This window comes from Copadichromis virginalis, linkage group LG5 (genome assembly GCF_057382275.1).
Source record: "Copadichromis virginalis isolate Kocher_CV1m ecotype Utaka linkage group LG5, C_Virginalis_male_GT1.1, whole genome shotgun sequence".
Classification (NCBI taxonomy): Eukaryota; Metazoa; Chordata; class Actinopteri; order Cichliformes; family Cichlidae; genus Copadichromis; species Copadichromis virginalis.
In genome coordinates, this window is record NC_140622.1 from 31385538 (window position 1) to 31406341 (window position 20804).

At 39.6% G+C, this 20804-nt stretch overlaps 1 protein-coding gene across 3 annotated transcripts in view; it reads left to right on the plus strand.

The window, feature by feature from the left end:
* Window positions 1-20804, plus strand: part of LOC146710070 (plasma membrane calcium-transporting ATPase 1-like) — a 128110-nt gene that overhangs the window by 14546 nt on the left and 92760 nt on the right. For all 3 annotated transcript variants that reach the window (XM_085457322.1, XM_085457323.1, XM_085457321.1), the window contains exon 2: window positions 13527-13586. The gene's annotated coding sequence lies outside the window, so the exon portion shown is untranslated. The remainder of the gene's footprint in view (window positions 1-13526; window positions 13587-20804) is intronic.

The window sequence follows — 20804 nt, forward strand, 5'->3', positions numbered from 1 at the left end:
GGGGCCGGCATCTGGTCCACAGACCATATTTTGGCCATGTGTGAGTCTAGTATTGGATGGGAGTCTGCCTCCACCTCACTGCAGTGGGTTCACTGTCCACCTGCTTTATAGAAATATCCACACAGATGACATGGAGGCGTCAGCAGGATTGATGATTGTAACTGGACCGTCTGAGAGTGTCCTCCTGACACACACTTACATAACGCCTGCGTGTGGATGTGTGAGTGTGTGTGCTGCTTGGCAGGTGTTTAGTGGGTGGAGATGTGGGTGTTTGTGCATTTATGATAGACAGGAAGGTTTGAGCAGCAGGAGGAAAATTCAGAAACAGCATTTTTGTCAACACTCTTGAAATGAGCTCAACCAAAGAGTCAGTCTCAGTAGTTGGCAGAGTTCCTGAGATGTGATGAGCATTGCTATTTTATCAAATCTGCTCATCCAATGTAATTATGCTCAGCTTTCATCACTTTAAAGTAACTAAAGTTATGAGTCAAATATTGAATTCGGATCAGTAATCACCTTTGTTTGTGCGTTACAGTTTATATTAGTGCCATAATAAACATCGGCAGCCTGTAGCCTGAACCAGAAAATTAGATGAGCATGAGATGATATGAAGTGTTGATTAAATATGAATCAGATTCAAATAATGGAGGTCCTGATTCACACTGTGAAGCTGATAAGAAATTTATATTATACCCTTAGAAGTTAAACTGGGTGGTTCTCCTGATATTTATCTGATACGAAACAGCGCTCAGTGTCAGAGTCATGTTTCTGTTTGGCTGTAGAGACCGTTTTCACTGGACAACAACCAAAACTGTAATTTTAGCTGTTATGGAATCAACATTAATTATCTGCTGCTTGTTGAAGCTGCTGCTTTTGATGTTTGTCATGTTAATCAACAACCTCAGCGAGGGTCACAGCAGCTAAAATTAAGATGCCGCTACCTGCTGTGCATGCTTTTATTTTCTAATGCTTTAGTAATAAAAACATAATGATTGGTGATAAAAGGTTCATTTAAAGTCTGGAGTCAGAGCTGTTAGCTGCTAACAAATGCAGGATATATTTCACTAAGCTCTTTTATGTGATGAACTTCCGGCAGCCTGGATAGTTAGAGGTTTTCATGGACAGTATGTGAGTAGAAGACTACTAATCGAGGCCATGATCGCTCCTCCAGTGACCTGGATTTTATTTTTCCTACATCATCCCTCACTGTGCATAATGCACAAAAACTCAAAGTTAAACTAACACTTAGACTGTCAATAATCTGTTTGTTAACCATTAATAATTTGCTTTGCTGCAGACGTGAGTGAGGGAACGTTTTCAATTTGAGTTGGGGATGATCATAGTGACTAATTAACAAGTTGAGTTTTTTTTTCTTTTTTAAGAAAAAAGTAAGAAAGAAGCAAAACTAGAAATTTAGCTGCATCTCAATTTTTTTTTCTTGACATGCTCCATGCAGTAGATTTTTTTTTTTTTTAGAATTAAATAACAGCTCCATCTGTGCACAATCTGAGGTGACAAATTAAATTCAAGATAAAAATAAAGGACTTTGTGTCTTTGGAGGTAAACTGTTGATTATCAGCCTAATTAAAAGTTACAAAAGGCACTGCATTTTCTGTATTATAAGCAGCAAAGATTCCCACCAACATCGAGCTTTGTCCTGGTTTCCAAGTCCTAGTGCACACAAAACAGCTGTAATCACAGCAACATACAGCAGAATGAGACGTGGTTTAGAAGCAACATCGAAGAAGAAGTTGCAGTATAAATAAGGATTTCTTTTGCTGACTCATTCAGTCTGTCCCTTACTCCTGAAAGACTGGGGATTGTACTGTGGGTTTATGGCAAAAATATTTGTAGGCAGTCAGTCTAATTATTTCCAATCTACATTATGTGGCGACAATGATTAGATTCAATCTGGGTAATAAATAATTTTAATTGTCTGCCACCAGCTTTTACCTTTCTCTGCTGTTTGCCGCACCGGTGATCCATTTGAATTCCAATTCCTTTTCATTGTTCGTTATTTATTCATTATTCTGACAGTGCTCATGGTTTGAGTTTGCTTTTTATCATGTTTTGTAAGCTGAAATTCAGAAAGCAGCACATACTCGTATTTTTTCTGGCTCTGGGACATGAAAATGTTGTCCTTCCACCCACAAAGGCTGTGATTGGCTATTTGTTTTCCCATCCATGGAAACGCTTATCGATTAGCACAAAAAGAGACCTGTTGGAAGCACTGAAAAAAAAAAATCAGATATGTGGACAATGACTCAGTGGTTCAGATCAGGCTGCCGTTTGGCATATGTAGCTACGATAATGCTGGCCCACATTGTAGCTGTTTGACATTGACGTACTGTACACGTGTGTACTAAATGTTTGTGTGTCTCACAGGATATATACAATTTTAAAAAGAAATCTTAGCAAATCTAATGCACATTTATCTGTCTTGGTGCTCTCAGTTTAACATTTCTCACCTCACAAAGGTGAAGCTGCCGCTAAGACACACTCAGGTGTGTGTGTGTGTGTGTGTGTGTGTGTGTGTGTGTGTGTGTGTGTTAATCCTGATGAAGCCATTGTTGCAGAGAGGTGTTGAAGCTTGTTGTGAATGTGATGAGCTGCAGTGAGCCAAGCTGTGTGAGTCTGTGTGACTGTATTAGCATAGATGGATAAGTGTGAGTGTGTTTTATTTTTTTTGCTCTGTGGGTTGTTACAGTTGATGTCAGGTGATGCTGGATAACTATGCTGTTGCTATGAGGATAAGTTATATTCACAACAGTTAGTTCATTTAGTAGAAAATTATACACCAACTATTTGAACTATTTGAATTATGCTCTTTTTTTTTTTCTTCTTTTTTTTAAATTTTCAATCAGAAACGGCAAAAATGTTTCTGTTTTAAAATGTGAGAATTTGCTGCTTTTCCATGTCTACCTTAGAGCAACTTGAATATTTCAGATTTTGGACTGTTGTTCAGACAGAAAATGAAATTTTGCTGGCGCTGCTTTGTGCTCTAGAGAATTCTGGTTGCCAGTTCTCAGTTTTGTAATCTTTTGTAGACGAAACACTTGTTGCAAAAATAATCAGCAAATTAATTGATGATAAGAGCAATCTGAGACCTCCGTTAAGAATGAAAATTCCCTTAACAGAAGGAATCAAGATCCAGAAGGATATTTGGATCAAGACTAGTTTTGGATATTTTTCTTGAAAATCAAGACAATTCTTCCAATATCCTGAGGTGATATATAGTTTTGAACCTGTCTCACAATGGTAAAAAATAAAGGAAAACCGAATAACCCTAAAAAAACAAACAAACAACAGAAGGCAGCACTATATTAATGAATCTAAACATGAATGACTATAATGAATCTGTGCCTTTCATGACTGTTGACTAATGTAACTTTGCTAACAAAAAGACAAGCACAATAGTCACCTAACCCTAGTTGCAAATATAAATACACTTTCATATACGTTTTCTGGATATCACAGAGATTTTATAGATCTAAAATAGAGATTAAAATGGAGCTTATTTGCTGTAAATGACCTTCTTCAGTCCTATTGCTCCTAATTCAGAGAACTCAGACAGCTGTAAAAGCTGCTCGTGCATCCTCTTCCTGTGTGCTCACTATTTAAAAAAGGTTAAACCATCATCGACTCTGGCAGAGTGATAAGAAAGGCCGACTCTCCAGCTGGAGTGGCTACAGTCCTGTTTACACCGGTTCCAATAGAGGCAGGTACAAGAGCCACTCCCTTCCCGAAAGCTCCATAACGCTCACCTTTAGATGTTGTATATTAAACAGACTGCGGTAATCTGACTCAGCTCCTTGGCTGAGCGGCTGTGTAATTCAGGTTGGTGTCTGTGAAGAGTGTGCAGCCCACTCTTGTGTTTGGGTGTGCATATATTCAAGAGGGGCAGCCTACTTGGCAGCCCTCTGCTACATGTTACCAACTGATAAAGACGAGGGAATAAAAAGACCGAAGCCACAGGAGAAAGTGTCTGTCCAAGACCAGAGAGGTTTGAACCAGCTAAAAAGAACTCCAAGTGAAATGACTCAGAGGTAAATATTTTAATCTGTTTAGTTGTGTTTTTCCTGAAATTTGTATTTGCTCTTATTCCCAAAGGGAAATCATCAGGATGGGCAGAAATGGCTGGAAATAGGAGGAATTTGAACAGGCTTCTGTTAAGGATGGTGACGCAGAGTCATTGCCTTAAAAATATGCAGAACAATAGTGCTTTTGTGCATACCATAGATGGTATAAAAGGGGGATGTGGCTTTACTTTGGGAAAAGTAAAGCCAGTGAAATCTGATTTTTATTTTTTTTTTTAAATTGACAGCATTGGGCGACTCCTCTGGTTTCTAAAAGACTTACTGTTTTATAGAAATCTATGGGGAATAAGCTGTTGGCTCCCCTGACCTTTAACCCCAGTAAACGCTTTCCTGATGCTCATTTGTTTGAAGTACAGTTCTGTAGGTTATATTGCATTGGTTAGGAAAAGGAAAGCAAGAAAATAGCCTTCTGGGTCTTCAAGGCCAAACCAACAAACAGACCCCCACCCACACCTATCCACTTTTTCTAGAAAGAAGAGAAACACCGAGCTGTAGGTTTAAAAAAAACAAAAACAAAAACAAAACAAAGCAAAACTATAAAACCTAGGCTCCCTGGCTAGCCACAAAAGAGGAGAGAAAGTGTTTAAATACTGTCAGAAAACTCCCACCAAGCTTGCAGCCAGATTTATTCAAACACAAAAGAAAGCATACTGAGGTTTTACAGGTTTGCCACAAGTCTGTTTCAAAGGACAGATTTCTAGTGAAACTAAACACGACTAATCCTAGCAACCATACAACAGAGAGCCCAAATGGCAAGAAGCGCTTTGTCGGGGGCTAGATGTGCACTTCCACTACTGACCAGAATGCTGTTCAGCTGCAGCACGTAGAGAGAGAGGGAGAAAATCTCTGTTTCAATAAAAGGCTAAAGAGATGCAAGGGATATAACAATGTCTCACACAACAGTCCACATTCTGCTTGACTTGGAAAATGCTGAACCTCTGTATAAGTCTGTAGAAAACCCACAGGATTTTTCCACTCAGGTGGCTGAAACAAAGTGTGCGTGACGACCAGGTTTGAGGTGAAGGTGATGTGGGTGTGGGCCTGGTTTTTTAAGTGACACCCAAACACACACATAATGTTTAACACTGAAAAATATTTTTATACGCAACTTTTCTGTAGTAAAACATCATCATGCATTTGTGACAAAGTGTGTGGAAGTCAGTCATACAACATAGTTTGAGGTAGGCATCAGACTCTTCCTCCATCTCCTTCTCTCTTAATTATTATTGTCATTTATTTTATTTTTTTTCAATCTGGTACTTCATGACTTCAGATGAGCTTCTTAAAATTTCAGATGTATAGGAAGATTCTGTTCTCAGAGACGGTCCGAAAAAAAGGCACCAGTCAGAGGAGGAAGTGAGCAGATGGAGGGCACATGGAGAGCCAACAGGAAGTGAAGGCTCGGTGGTTTCCTCATGTTGTGTTGGCAACAGTCAAAATTTCACTTCCCTCTACTTGCACTCCCAACAGGTGCTGTTTCTGTGTGTCTGTTTCCTCCCTTTATTTGACATGTTGCTTTTTGACCTCAGAAACTTTTTTTAAAATTCAAAACAGTGTTGGTGTTGGTGCTTGAACCATTTTATTTTTCTCCATAAAATGAGCAGAGGTGGAGTATATTTCTTTCTTTTTCCCCCCACCACCAGACTTCTGTCTTTCTCTGTCATCTAATCCTTTGAAGCTCCACTGGAGGCTGAGTACTGTAAAAGATTTGGTGGAAATATCAGTGTAACCTACATAGTTCCTTATCAGATTTGTTCTCACATGAATGCAGTTGGAGCATCGGCTGCATCATTTTAAAGACTCACAGAGAAGAACAATAAGGTTTTTGGCCATTAGCATGATATATGTTGCCATATTTTGTTAATTATGTGGTTTGTTCCCCTTGGAAAAAAACACCTCATTAACCACTGGATAATTTTACAGAATTTTAACATATGAGTCATCTTATTGCAGAGCGAGTTTTACAGTTAAAGGGTACTTTGAACACTGCTGGTGTCAGTACCATTGTTTAATGGGCCAGCAACCTCCATTTTATTATTTGTTTTAATGAAGGCATTGTTAGGGATGCATTAAGGCAGCCCCGGGCCACGGACCGGTACCGGTCTGTGAATCGTTTGGTACCGGGCCGCGAGAGTTGAGGCTCGGGTGTGAAATGTATGGTTTTCAGGGTTTTTATCGGTTTTTAGCGTTATTTTGTTATCGTTTTTATCATTAACTCGGTTTTCCTGGGTCTTTTCACGTGTGTTATGAATAAATCTTCTTTTTTTCGGTACCGGTACTAGTTTTATTTTGCTGCATTTATCCGCGACACCTTAAAGGCCGGTTTGTGAAAATATTGTCGGGCATAAACCGGTCCGTGGCGCAAAAAAGGTTGGGGACCGCTGCATTAAGGTATGTTTGTGGCAACATTTAAATTGATTGACATCAAATGAACGCATTTCACATCATATATGGTAAATTTAGATCAATATTGTGCGCACTGTTTATGTTTTTAACCTTCAAGTGACCATTTGGAGTCCAGCTCATATTTATGTGCTGCTGCAATATTTTTTAATATTTGTTACTCATTATGTTCACATTTCTACCGGAAATGGCCCGCTAATGTGGCAAGGATAAAGCTAAACTGTGCTGGAAATGTTTTATGTTTATTTTTTGAACTTTGATTTTGATATCATTTTCCACTTCTTATCACTACTTTGCAATTGTTTGCAGTGATCCATGGGTAAAAGACCTTTCAAGGATATTTGAACAACGTTTGCAGCCCAATTACCCAAAGACTATGTCCCTGCAGTGCATCCCAGCTAATCCAGCCAAGTGTGGCAAAAAGATTAGTGTTTTATACAAGAGGTGTCCAACCCTGCCTTAAATAAACAGAGCCTTCTTTTATACCTTAAATTTAGTGAATGTATAACCTCAGCACAGCATATCCGATGTGTGGGATGAGATGGGGGTCACTATAGTTTAGGCGGTGTGGCCATGGTCTGTTTTTACATGAGCTGTTTTAGGATGTGGGTGGACTGCACTGTTCTGTGGGGGAATCCCTGCCAGTAGTCAGTTCAGTTCATGTTCAGACTGCAGACGCTGCAAAGAGTCCCCGCTGTGGTTTGTTTTCTATCCTCCTGTCAATGTGTTGTTGGCTGACCGGGAGCTCTGCCAGCAGGGAACTCTGCTACGTACACATCTCCTCTGCCTACCAGGTGGGAATCCCACTCAGGCCTCATTCCTGTTCCCGGTCTGTGACTGGTGCAGAGGATCGGTGGAATGCAATGTTTGTTTTGGAGAGCTGGGCGTAGCTCTCACAATCAGCACGCAGGCATTCATCACAGCGTGCAGGCACAGACACGCAGGGCTCCGATCTGAACGCACACACTGCCATCACAGCCAAGATGCTCCAAACTGGGACAAGATGAAATCTGTTAAAACATAAAACACATCAGAGAGGAACAGGGACCCACTCGCTCCTCTGCTGTTTGGGAAAGCAGAATAAATAAGTAAATAAATTCAAAGGCTGAATTTATTCTCAGCTGTTCCATTTCTGTTTCTTCATCTCCGGCTGTTGTTAACAACTCGGTGACTTTCTGACTCTGAGGACCAGAAACTGCTCTGGAGGTCTGGTCCAGTGACCTGCCGGTGCGTTTTTGTGTTTTCCACAGTTTGACTCTGAGTCCACTGAGCGAGGCCTTTGGGCTCAGCTGTGTAAGATCATGTGCTCAATAAAACCGAAGTGGCTTTTCATTTCAAAGTTCACCAGGAAAAAAAAAACAAAAACAGGAGAGGCACAGAACATTGTCCACACAGAACATTCTGTGCATGCTTTCATGTGACTCTGTGTCATATTCTTGGATTCTGCTTTCACACACAGAATCTTCAAAATGGAGAAATTTAGCCTTTTCAACACTATGGGGGAAAAAAGTGGATGAGTCCGTAGAACTGGTTGTAAATTAACTGCAGAGTTGGTGGTTTCATCTGTAGCTCCTCACGTCTAGAGGCTGAAGTGTCCGTGAACATGATACTAATCACATACAAGTTTCCTGGTCTGTGTGTGTGTTGGTAGTGAAATAAATTTAATTATCTTTGCATTCAAGTGCGTTTGGCTTTGGAAATGTTTACGTGGCAATAACAGATGAACTTGAAGTAGCTGGCAGCTGATACGGAGTTATTTGAAGTACACATACTGATGGGAGTTCCACTGAAGGTGGTGCGCATATGATTAGCTGAATAACTGGTTAGTTGCCAGGCAAAAGAACACTATCCTGAGACTAGTGAATTAAACACACTTGGAGGCCTGTGATAATTCTGACACTGAGTGTTGTACAGATGGCAACGCCTTTGTGAAGCAGGCAAGTTTTAGTGAAAGCAGATTCAAAAACGGCAGCAGAATAATGCATTTTTCATTCATGATTTAAATGATGATCTCTGGTGATTTTTTTTTATTTATTTATTTTTTACCTGCACTGATATCAGTGCGTGTGTGTCATTAACTTACTTAATAGGTATTTTGGTTTTGAGTGTCTTTGAACTGGTTCTCCAACTTTTTTTTTCCCCTTTCTGCAAATTCATAAATTTCTGTACACTCAGTCCACATTCATTTGATAGGAGCCACCATATAAAGTCATAAAGTAGTCATAAAGTCAAAATGACAAGGGGAACACAATTTGTGTGTAGTTTTTGCCACACTTAGTATTTGTTTGTTTTTTGTTTTTATTGAATTGTTTCATGTTTTTTTTACTTGTTTGTCCAAAGATTATTGCTAAATTAGTTTTTTAATAATGAAAGTTAATTTAGAGGCCTAAGCTCTACACAGGGTAACAGGTTCACTCAGTACCAAACCACACCCATAACTGTAAGACCAGTACTTGTGATTAGATGAACTTGAATCCTGTTTAGATTAAGCAATCCAGGCACAAGAGTGTCAGGATAGTGCTGAGGTCCAATGCACAGTTTGCAGTACTAAATGGAACTTTGGGGGGGAATGCGAAATGGGAGCAGTCAGTGTACTTTCAATACAAGCGTGAGGACATCATTCAATAGAGTCCTTGTTGTCTCGGATGAAGGAACAAATATGTCTGAGTGGCCCTGATCAGTAATGTATGTGCATGGGAAATGGTGTTAGCTGATTTTCTTGATTCAGTGATGCAGGTCTGTACTATGATGGCCGTTTGGTTCAGGTATGCACCCTGAGTCATATCCACGACTATGATCATGTATTCATTCTTTATTCATTCATTGATGCAAACATGCATATTAATACATGCATTAGGCATTTAAGCGGATTTCATAACAGCCTGACAGAGAAAAGTCAACATTCTTTGGCTTTTACAGTTTAAAGCAATCTATCAAGACTGTCAAAGTTAATTGAGTGCGTCAGTGCAATAGCATTAAGGCTGACTATTTATTATTTGTCAGATTTTTGTCATTATCTTCTTCTTATTATTATTATTCTCCTTCTTCTGCCTAAAATTCAGATCCATGGATCTTTTAGCTTTTGGGAAACTCAAAAATAACTTTTATCAGGATATTAACATAAACAATTAAAATCTGTTTCTAGTTTCCAGCTGTCTACATTTTCCTTACAATATTTGCTGCAATCTCTGCAAACCTATTTTACACAGAAATAGGGACACTGGCACATTCATAATTTTTTCAGGAATTTTCTAGTGGATTTTAAGCACTTTGTTTCCTTCTGCTTACTCTATCTAACTCAGTCTGGCCCTCTGAGGAAAAAATGTTGCCAACACTGCCGTGGATACTTGTCCTGAACACTCGAGACAGAAACATGTTTCCTTGGTCACATTCCTCTTGTGAATTTGACCCTGTCACACATTCAGCTGCTCACCGATTGGACTGTTAGATACACTCCTCCCATCCACTGGTATGAATGGCAGCTTGTGTTTTCTGTGTTCAGACACTCTCCACTCTGTCAGCCTGAACAGTTATTTTTCACAAAACCCAGGAATGTTTGGTGTCACATTGTCCAGCTGGTTTTCAGCCCAACAAACAGCAGACTGTGAGGATTTTTTTTTTTTCCGCTCTGCTCTCAGTCACAAGATGCTCCACCAACAGTCATCTGAGGCTGAGTAATGTGCTGCTTCACTGATGAGGGCTGAAAGAGGCTGATGGGTTTGTTATAGAATAGGGGGGAAAAGTATGATTAAATGTAGGGCTGTTCGATATAACGATATATATCGGATGACGATATAAAAACGTCTATCGTTTCATTTTACGCTATCGTTTGTTTCGTGGTGTCGCAAAATAAACTTTACGGCAATATTTTTTTTTCATGGTTTTGATGGTCACTGTAGTGGCTACAGTATATTAATTTCTTAAAGTTCTCTCTTTCTCTTATATTTAATATAACCACACTACGGACGGACAAGCGCCTGTTTTTATGCGCTGTCGTTAGCAACAACGACGGTAAAACCATCACATGTCCTCTTGTTTATTTTCCACATAAACCTTTCACAATAAAGCTCAAGATCATGTGGAGACTTTTCAAAATAAACGGAATCACGTGAAAAAGTATGCAGAGTATTGACGGATGAGAAGCAAAAAAGAGCCGTCAGGTGCTAAAAAATAAACCTTAGACTCAAACGTTAGAACAGGCTTTTCCCCGCAGCACGCCGTGTAATAAATACTCACAAAGAAAACGGCGGCTGTTACAACCTATGTCTAAAAATGTGTAGTTTCATGCATCGGTTAAAACACTCGACTCCAGCTACACGACGCCCAGCTGGAAACACTTCACCTACCCGAGATTCACAGAATTTACAGAAAATATAAATTTTTTTGTGATTTATATCGTTATCGGGACGATAGATGTTTTATATCGGGATATGAGATTCTGGTCATATTGCACAGCCCTAATTAAATGCTTGGACCCCAGAATTTGCTTTTTGCTTTTATTGTGTTGAAATATTGCAAAACTGTTGCCCAGTTTTTGGAGATATCGGCTGTAGAGATGTCTGCCTTTCTCTATAATATACTGGGATCAGATGGCGCTTTATTTGCAGAAAGGGGAAAAAAAACATGTTCACAGTTCATATAGGAACTCATTTCTTTCTATCAGACTACACCCACCAAATGCAATGCTGTGAAGAACAACGCCTCCATTTACTCGTGAAGAGAGACTCGTGACAGAATACCATAAATGCTTTAAGACACTAAACTGTGCCCCTCAGCTGCCTCTCGAACATGTTTCTCACCCCGTGGATGGACTCCAGCTCTGTCATCTTGTGCTGTAGCTGGCGACTAAAGTCCTTGTTTTGCTCTGAGCTCAGTGTAGTGGTCCCAGCTCTCCACCTACTCCAGGTTGTGGCGAAAGTGGCCCCTCCAGCTCCAGTTCCGGGAGGCTCTCTAGCATACTACCGTCGCCAAATTGGAGTATGTCTGACAGTGGGATAAGGCACAACAAAAACAACCTGAGCAACCTGCAGAGAACCATTAGACAGGAGGGAACTTTTTTTGCTTTGGTGTGAATTACAGAGAAGAAAGTAGGTCATTTTGATTTGGGGATGAAGCTGTTAAGCTGTTTTTAAACATGAACTCGAGTACTGAGTTGCCAAACAACAAGTTTTCCTCTGACTTGTTGTTTCCAAATTTTCCCCACAGCTGATAACATCACTGTTAGGTCCAGTCCAGAAGTAAACAAGCTGGCTGCTAACAAAACTGTTCCATGAATACCACTAAAAAAAAAACAATCTAAGTGGAGGCAAACATCCCTGTGAGGGGGCTGAAATCTCTTAAAACAAAGGGTTGGTTTCACATCTATGGGCTTTATATTCCCATCAGACGCCTGATGTCAGCAGGGTTCGACTGAAGTGCCCGTTTAGTCCACATTGACTCCAGCCTCAAAGTTAACATCAGACATTTTGCTGGACAAAAATAGTTTAACAGTAAGTTCCACGAGGAATAAACGGAAAGAAAAATGTATTGTTTTTATTGACTGAGTGATTGATTTTTTTATTTCCCAGCCCACAGCAGCTCTATATGCCCACAACCACACTGGAAAGCGCAGTCTGAAACTAAAGGCCTTAATGCATCAGTGTTGTGTATACGTTTTCTGCGTTTGGGATTTATACATGCTGCCTGTGGAAATTATACTTGTTATGCTCTTCAATTTGAGACACTTTGCTTTGGAGAGACATGTTTTTACACACTCTTAACTCATCTGCATTATTAAGATCATTCCCCCATTAGATAAAATAGGTAAAGTTTTATAAACTTTTGATTTAACAGACTGTCTGTGTTGCAACTGTGACCTACAGTATGGTCATGAGATCTTGGAAATGAACTAAAGAATAAGACTGATTACAAGCGATTGAAATGAGCTTCTCCTAGAAGGTAGCTGGGCTGGCCTTAGAGAGAGACGTTGGAATAGGGCTGCTGCTCCTCCGTGTTGCAAGGAGCCAGTCAAGGTGGTTTGGCCTGGGAATACCTCAGGATCTCATAAGGAACTGGAAGAAGTTGTAGGGGAGAAGGATGACTGGAACATCCTCCCCAGCATGCTGCCACCACAAATCAACTTTGGATAAGTGGAAGATATTGATTACACAAATGGAAGTTACACAATTGAATAGAGAGGAGACTGTGTTGTTGTCGGTACTCTGATGTGGTATTTAAATCAATATTTATGCTTAAATGCAACTCTTTTCTGTGTCTTCTAATTGAAATTTGTCGCTTGCAAGGTGCTTTTGAACTCCATAGTCACTGGGGAATAACTACATCCTCGGGATGTGTGGGGTTTTTTTCTATTTGGGTTTGCATTGCCAATAGGAACAGTACTGTGACATCCTGGAGATATGAAAAAGTTCCTATGATGTAAAAGGTTACTGACCCAAGTTGTAAAAATCTGCAGTGCTGCTCAGTTTCCCTGCAAGAAAGTGTTACCATTAATTTTAATATCCTCTTTTTCTTATAAAGGAAGCTGCATTTGCATTATTGTGATGCAAAAACCCCTGCACAAGATGCTTTGATAAGACTGGTGTGAGTCTCAACTGTTGTCTGGTCTGCTGGCTCTTCAGTCGTGCATGTTATGAGAAATTGAAACTGGCCCCTATTTTAAAAGAGACAGTGGACACTGGAAGACTGATAAACTAGGGTTGTGTCGATGGAGGATGATCTAAAGGTCAGATGATCGTTAGAGGGGATTCAAGGGGATTTTTTTTCCAACTCATCTTCTTGTCAGCGTATTAATTGAATGTCATCATTATAATTAGATTGATAATAAATCTAATCAGCCACGCTAGTTTCATGTTAGCATGCTGGCATGTAACCGACATGGTTATGTGCAAGTTAATGCTCGCAACTCTTCACACTTTGAAATGAATGTATGTGTATCTGGAGCGAATATACTCATTTCTCATCATAGAGTAAGGAAAAACTTTAACTTGTGTTTAAAACTTAGTGGCCTCTTTTCATTCTTTTTCACAGGGCTTTGTGTTTGCTGGTGAAAAGAATCCGCTGTGGAGGAAACCAGCGAAGGACAAACAGGTGGGACACATTAACCCTCTCGAGGCAGGCGTTGCAGATTTGCAACAGTTAAAAACTAACAACCTGATTACCCCACATACATATTTTATGAGTTTGTTTTTTTTTTTTTTACTCAGAAGTACCACTGCAGGACTTGGTTGTGCATTAGCAACAAAAAGTTTAATTTGAGCCTGAGATGGTTGAAAGGAGACTGTGAGGGAGTCAAAAAGAGCCAAACAAATATGATGGCCTGGTATCTTTTTAGCTGTTTAACTGAATCTGGGTGGAGCACATAAGTTGATATTTCAGGGAAATGGTTGAGAATTCGACACACGTGTCAGGATGGGCATGCATACTCTTTTGTAATGGTTGTTACAAAGAAGTGTTTTGTTAGCCATTTGAAAATTGATGATAACAAGTCATTTTTTAAGCATCAATTAGATTTGCACTTTTTGAATGATATTAGAGTCTCATCATCGTTGGCTGCATAGAAATCCTGAGCTTAGGAGTAATATTTTTACATTATTTTCAGACACTGGTGCTTATATTTTTCCACAATAGCTCCATCGTGTCTGGTGTTTTTTAAATTCTTGTTTACATGTTTGTTTGTTTGTTTTTTGTCTAAACTGAGGCCAAGTTGGGCATTTAAATTCCCCATTGTTCAAAAACGTGCACATAAAAAAAAAAAAAAAAAGAGTATGTTTCCCTAAACTGAAAAATTGTGGCCATTTAGAAAATTCAATGCCTTAAGTTAAAGATTCAAAAGTGAGAAGCATAAAAACATTAGCTGTGGTATCCAATGATTATGGTATGTAGTCTTTGTCAACATACTTGAAGTAGGAAGTAAACACTCAAAAGATCTTGTAAACACTCTTACACTCTCCGCAGTGTTGTATTGTGTGTTTGTGTGTGCGTGTGTGTGTTAAGGGTAAAGGTTAGTCATGATGTACTTTTGACTTTTGGAATACCCAAATGGAAAACATTTTTAAAAGGAAAACTGTGATGTCAAAATGAAAACATGACACTTCACTTGAAAGGCAACATCTTTCTGTTTCTGAGAATTTGACCATTTTCCATGTGGGGAAAATAAAAACTAACCTTAACCCAAGACCAATCACCAATGACCTGGCAGGTGTTAAAATCTTAACCGCGCAGTGTTAAACTCATCCAGTGATTATCTCACTTATTAGCAATGACACTGGAGTTAATAAATGTCTGTTGGACTACAGAGAAGATCTCCCAGCCCAAATAGAAACGGAGAATAACTGGCAGCATTGAGAAGCTGTAACACTGGTGTCAATGAATTTTAGTGAAGAAGAGACATCATCATGTGTGTTGGCTCGGCTGCCTTAAGAGGTCTACTCAGCTGGCTATTAGCCGCATTCAGTGGTGATGATGACTAAGAGCTGAGTGCAGGCTCTTATGGGGTTTTGCTGTGTTTCTGTGTTAATATGCAGTCAGCTATGCGAGTGATGGCCTGAAAATGAGACTGATGGAAGTTTGTGAAACAAAGTAGGAAGGAAAGAAAGTGATTGCGGTGCTAACATTTCCCTCTTGATAAGCAACAGATATACAGTGACTTGTAGCTGTAGCTGTTTATCCAGAACAGGAAGCTGCTGTCGTCGCGGAGTGTTCTAATTGCGGTGGGTTTGTAGGCTTTTGGCCTCTCGATATGTTTTAAAAGAGTGTGTATGTGTTGAGACTGACACAGAACTGATCTCTGTAGTTTGAAACCATCGAGATTAGGTGCTTCACACAGCTGTTTGTGAATGACTTGCACATTAGAGGCTAGTACTTCATGTATACATGTGAAGCAGCCCAGTGAGTCAGACAGGCTTTCACTGACATATTCATTTATTCATGTGTTTATTCATTCAGGTGCTGCATGTTCTCGTATGCATTCAACCTGCTTCAACTTTTCTGCTGACAAAGATTTCTCCATTTTTAAACATTTGCATTTTCTGTTGGCTGAATTTTATTTTTCAGAAAGATGCAAAGAAACTGAATTACATTCAGAGTAGACCCAGCTGTTAAAAGAAGAAAGAAATATTTCAAGATCCACTAAGGTTTTGTTTGTTTGTTTTTTAACAAATGTTTCATCTACTGAAGCATAGGCATATTTTAATGAATATAACAGGGAAAGACATACACTGTATTGCCAAAGGGATTCACTCACCTATCCATGTAATTGAATTCAGGTCTTCCAGTCACTTCCATGTCCACAGGTGTATAAAAATCAAGCACCTAGGCATGCAGACCGCTTCTACAAATATTTGTGAAAGAACGGGTTGTTCTCAGGAATTCCAGCGTGATACAGTGATAGGATTCCAAATACGTGACGAGTCCAGTTGTGAAATATTCCAAATTCAACTGTTAGTGGTATTATAACAAAGTGGAAGTTATTAGGAATGATAGAAACTCAGCTACAAAATGGTAGGCAATATAAAACCGCAGAGCAGGGTCAGCGGATGCTGACGAGCATAGTGCACAGAGGTCAGCAACTTTCTGTAGATCTCTACAGACCTCCAAACTTCATGTTGCCTTCAGATTAGATCAAGAACAGTCGGTAGAGAGCTTCGTGGAATGGGTTTTCATGGCCAAGCAGCTGTATCCAAGCCTTACATCACCAAGCACAATCCAAAGCTTTGGTTGCAGTGGTGCTTTAGACCACTGCATCTGTCTGAGCTAATTGGAGGGTCTTCACTGCATCCTTTTACTAAGTTCCAGTGAATGGAGCTCTTAATACTTCAGCATACCAAGGCATTTTGGATAGTTTCATGCTCCTAACTTTGAAGGATGTTTGAGGATGGCCCCTTCGTGTTCCAATGTGACTGTGCACCAGTCCACAAAGCAAGGGCCATAAAGACATGGAGACAAAATAAGCCCTAGATAAGGTTGTTTTTTTTCCCAATACGGAGAGCGCATCTGATTTCAGAGGTTTTTGGTAATCGTTGCTTTAGAAAATCCTAAAAACACAAATAAAAGAAAGATGTATTGGGGTTCAATTAAATTTGCATTTGGTTGTCCAAAGAAAGATCTGCAAAACTGCTGCCCAGAGTGAGCTCAGCTTTTTAGAGAGGGGATAAAGTGCACAGTTGTGAAGGAAAGGGTTGCACTGGAGAACGAGACCACCAATATTAGTTTTATCTTTAATATCTTGTTTTCTAATTGTAATGGGAAAAATAACTGACACGAGGAGTTGAATTTTAAGTGGAGTGATAATGGCAGTTTTCTCATATCCAAGCGTGTTAAATGATGCGCTTCGACATGTGTGATGTCTCTCGTCAGGATGTTTGTTGTCTGCCGCTGTCGTATTTTTAGCTGCTTCTTCTTCTTCATTTACCTCTTGAGGAAAATGCTGCCATGTCCCGCTCGGTGCGACCTGCTTATCAACGTGCTGCAGACAACAGCTGTTATCTAACATGTTGGAGACGCACTCCATGTCTCATTGGCATGCCTTGGCTTTCACTCTCACACATCAACATAGACTCATGCACTTTGTGATGTTCTTTAAGAAGGAGAAACATGTTTTGTTTTTTTTTAGGGGTGGGAGGGGGGGTTCATCTTTATTGAACATTAATATCAACAGTGAAAGAGAAAGAGAATCTATATCCACTGCATAGCTTATACAAATCAGTTATTCCGGCTGGCTTTTTCTTGGATACAAATCTTTCAAAAATGGTCCCCAAACTCTCAGTCTTTGAGAATATATGTAATTCTTTGTAGTGGAAAGTGTGGAACATTTGGCCTGTGAGATTTTGCCCTCAAAACAATACAATTAGCATTTAAGAGATGGAGATTCATCAGCAGTTTGTTTATTTGTTTTTAATTTAATTCTGTCCCTCTGGCTGCCAAAAAAAAGCTCTGGTTCAAGACTCATTTCCTTTCTGTATATTTTTATTATATTGGTTTAACTTGGCCCAAATCACAGATGTTCTGATTAAGCAGTTATAGCGTATTCACAGTCCAAGTGTGAATCACAGCACAGACTGATTTCCACTTTATTTTCTCTTTCTAATTGTTATTTAAAGTTTTTTTATGCACCCTTTTTCCTCTTCTTGTGGAATCTCATCAGTCACGGACCACACAACTCCACATTTATCTGGGAATTCTCCACATTCCGCTCTCGCACTTTTGTTCGATGTTTGTGGTAACTTTAACATATCTGCTTCCAAATCTAAATGATGCGTTGCTCTTAAGGTTTTTAATGCTTTCTTACATAAAAGGATGCTGTGGTTCCAGTAGGGACTCCATGAAATATTCATGTTCCTAATGTAAGGATGTGTGTAACATTTCCCAGAATCTGTAAAACATACCTCTTTCAAAAAGGAGAAACTGTAAACAGTCACACCATCACACTGGTTATCTCTGTGGTTTTACTTGTGGACTAAAGGTTAAACGAGACACAATGTCCTGGGAAGGGTTATTATGGGTCAGAATCTGGCAACCTCATGATTTGATTACATTTAGATTCTTTTGAATCACATTGATCCAGATTTGATTTAATGATGATGATTTTGGCTCCACTGGGGTCTCAGTCTCGGGATTTTGCTCACCTAATTTAATCAACGAGTGGCACAAAATATTGTACATATTGCTCTGAATTACCAGAGAAATAAACTGGAATTGAACCCACACTGTATTTTCACACTTTTGTAGCTTGTTAATATATTACAATATGTGTTAATAGGATTATATACATTTCAATCGGCCTAATTTTGATTATATTTTAGCTTGTTTTAAAAAAAACATTCAAATGTGAAAATGAATTGGTTTAACAGAGTACTATCAGTACTTTGTCCTGTGATTGTCAGAGTCAGAACAGCTGTGTGGCGTGACGTGAGGAGAGAGATGGGTATTTAAACACTTTGATTTGATGTAATTTGTTAGTATTTTGGTTTTTAAACATACCTCTGTGACGTTGTGGCGAGCTGTGCAGGAGGTAAAAACGTGTGGGCTGTTAAGTGTTTTTTGTTTGTTTGTTTTTGTTTTGTTTTGTTGAATAGTTCTTGACAAGCGGCATCTAGGTCTTTTACTGTCTATCACAAGGCTAACATGGAGAGACAGATAATCATTCAACCTTGCAATCACACTTGCAGCCAATTTAGAAATACCAGTTAGCCCATTATGTGTGTCTGTGGAGTCTGGAGAGAACCCACACAGGCACAGGGAGAGCATCCAAACATCCCAACTGGTGAATGTGAACCGGTTGTAGCTTGCTATGAAGTGACCACTGCTCCAACTTTATTGTTTTCACAGTTTTTTAGCTCTCTCTAATAAGAAATGTACATATAGATTAATACAATCAATAAATGGCTTTGCAATGCTATTATAAACAAATATAATGTGTCAGTAACATGCATATAAGTAGCTCTTTGTAAATTCACCCTTTCTAAGGCCTTATAATGGCCTTATATACCCATTACCTATTTAGGACCGAACCCATAACAAAAACTCATGCTTAAAAATGATGTTTAAGAGATGGATCACAGATGATGATCGGCCTCTGAAACAGAGCACTCAGGCAGCAAACACATTCAGCCATCACGCGGGCTTCAGATGACATTAATATTCATAGAATAAAAGTGTGTGTGTGTGTGTGTGTGTGTGTGTGTGTGTGTGTGTGTGTGTGTGTGTGTGTGTGTGTGTGTGTGTGTGCCTGTGCCTGTGCCTGTGCCTGATGGGATAGTACCTTTCTCATTACTGGCGGTGCTGTGGTAAGATGCCCGGCTACTTTAGCTACCAGACAAAAGCAGTTTCAACCTAATCCTCATTCAGTGATTTCATTTCCTCTTTAAGCACTAAATGGAAAAACAAAGACGAGAGAAAGGAAAATAAAACCAGGATTTTCTGTAAGAACTGCTCTCTGTAGACCTCACCATCACCATCCCGCCGGTTCAGTCAAGCGGTGTTTGATCAAAGCCTGAGAGGACTTTTGGTTCAGGCCTACAGCTGTTAGCATGCAGCCCAGAGAGGGTCAGCTGTCTGTGACCCCAGCTGCAGGTACTGTCATCTGTATGGAGCCACCCTGTGGAGCTTGTTAGCTGTCTGAGCTAATTGGAGGGTCTTCACTGCACAGATGCTGACGCACTTCAAAGGAGTTCCCCTTCAAAGAGCAGACAGGTCAGAGAGGGAATAGAAGGAGGATATGAATAAATGCATGATTTCATTTCTCATTTCAGAGTGGAGAACCTGGAGTTTCTTTGTATAAATAATTTTCTGTTGGCTTTGGTAAATTTGTCAACATTTCCAATCTGCATTGTGTTTGCATCAACAAGCTTGTTCAGCCATAATTCTTTTGCTGTGGCAGCCTCTATATTTTCTGGAAAGACTTCCCAACAGGTTAGTGAATGGGTTCTGTGACTTTCATCAGGCCTGGCTCTTCATCTTGGGAAGACATTAAGAGAGCCAAAAGAGAATATAACCCCCACTCAAGACAATGCCTGTAACTCCACCAGATGTACCAGAGCACGTTTCAAAACTTGTCTCGAAGAAAATCTGTTTGGGGATAAAGGACTGAATTTGGTTTCCAAAATGAAAGAAACTGTGCAGGCTAAACACTCAGCTTCTGAAATGTTTGCGGTGTGAGTTGAAGCCTTGGAACAAAACTGTATGAGACGCCACATCAAATGGAAGCACTCGAAGGGTTTGGATGGGGCTGAGGAAGACCAGTATCATCTTTATTTTTACTTATCTAGGTATCTGGAAAAGCTTCCCAAAACAACAGAATAATCTTTGTCTAACGCATGAAATGTAATTTTATAGTTAATACGTAAAACAGTTTCACATATCTCTTTCTGATGTTTGAAATAATCAAACACTTCAAATTCAAATTTTATTTGTCACTGAGTAAACAGGTTTCACTCAGAGTTTCTTTGAAGCAAAGTTTGAGAATCATTTACCTGACGCACAAGGCTACAGGCCACAACCCCAACTAGAAAAAGGCACTACTGGGTACTCAACTAAAGCCATGAACTGTTGTGGATTTTATCCACCTATTAAAGAAGTGACATTCATTTGACTACACTATATGGAGTATATTTTGATATTTTCCCCACCTTACTCGCTTTTTTGTTACAAATACGTGATTCTGTTACACTCCATCAGACTCCAATGACAGACACCAAGTAACATAGTTTGAGGTATTTTCTGACTGTGGTGTCTCATTGAGTTAGTTCAGATCCTAACACATAGTGAGCTTGCAACTCGTTTCCTGAGATGTAAAAATCAGTATTTATG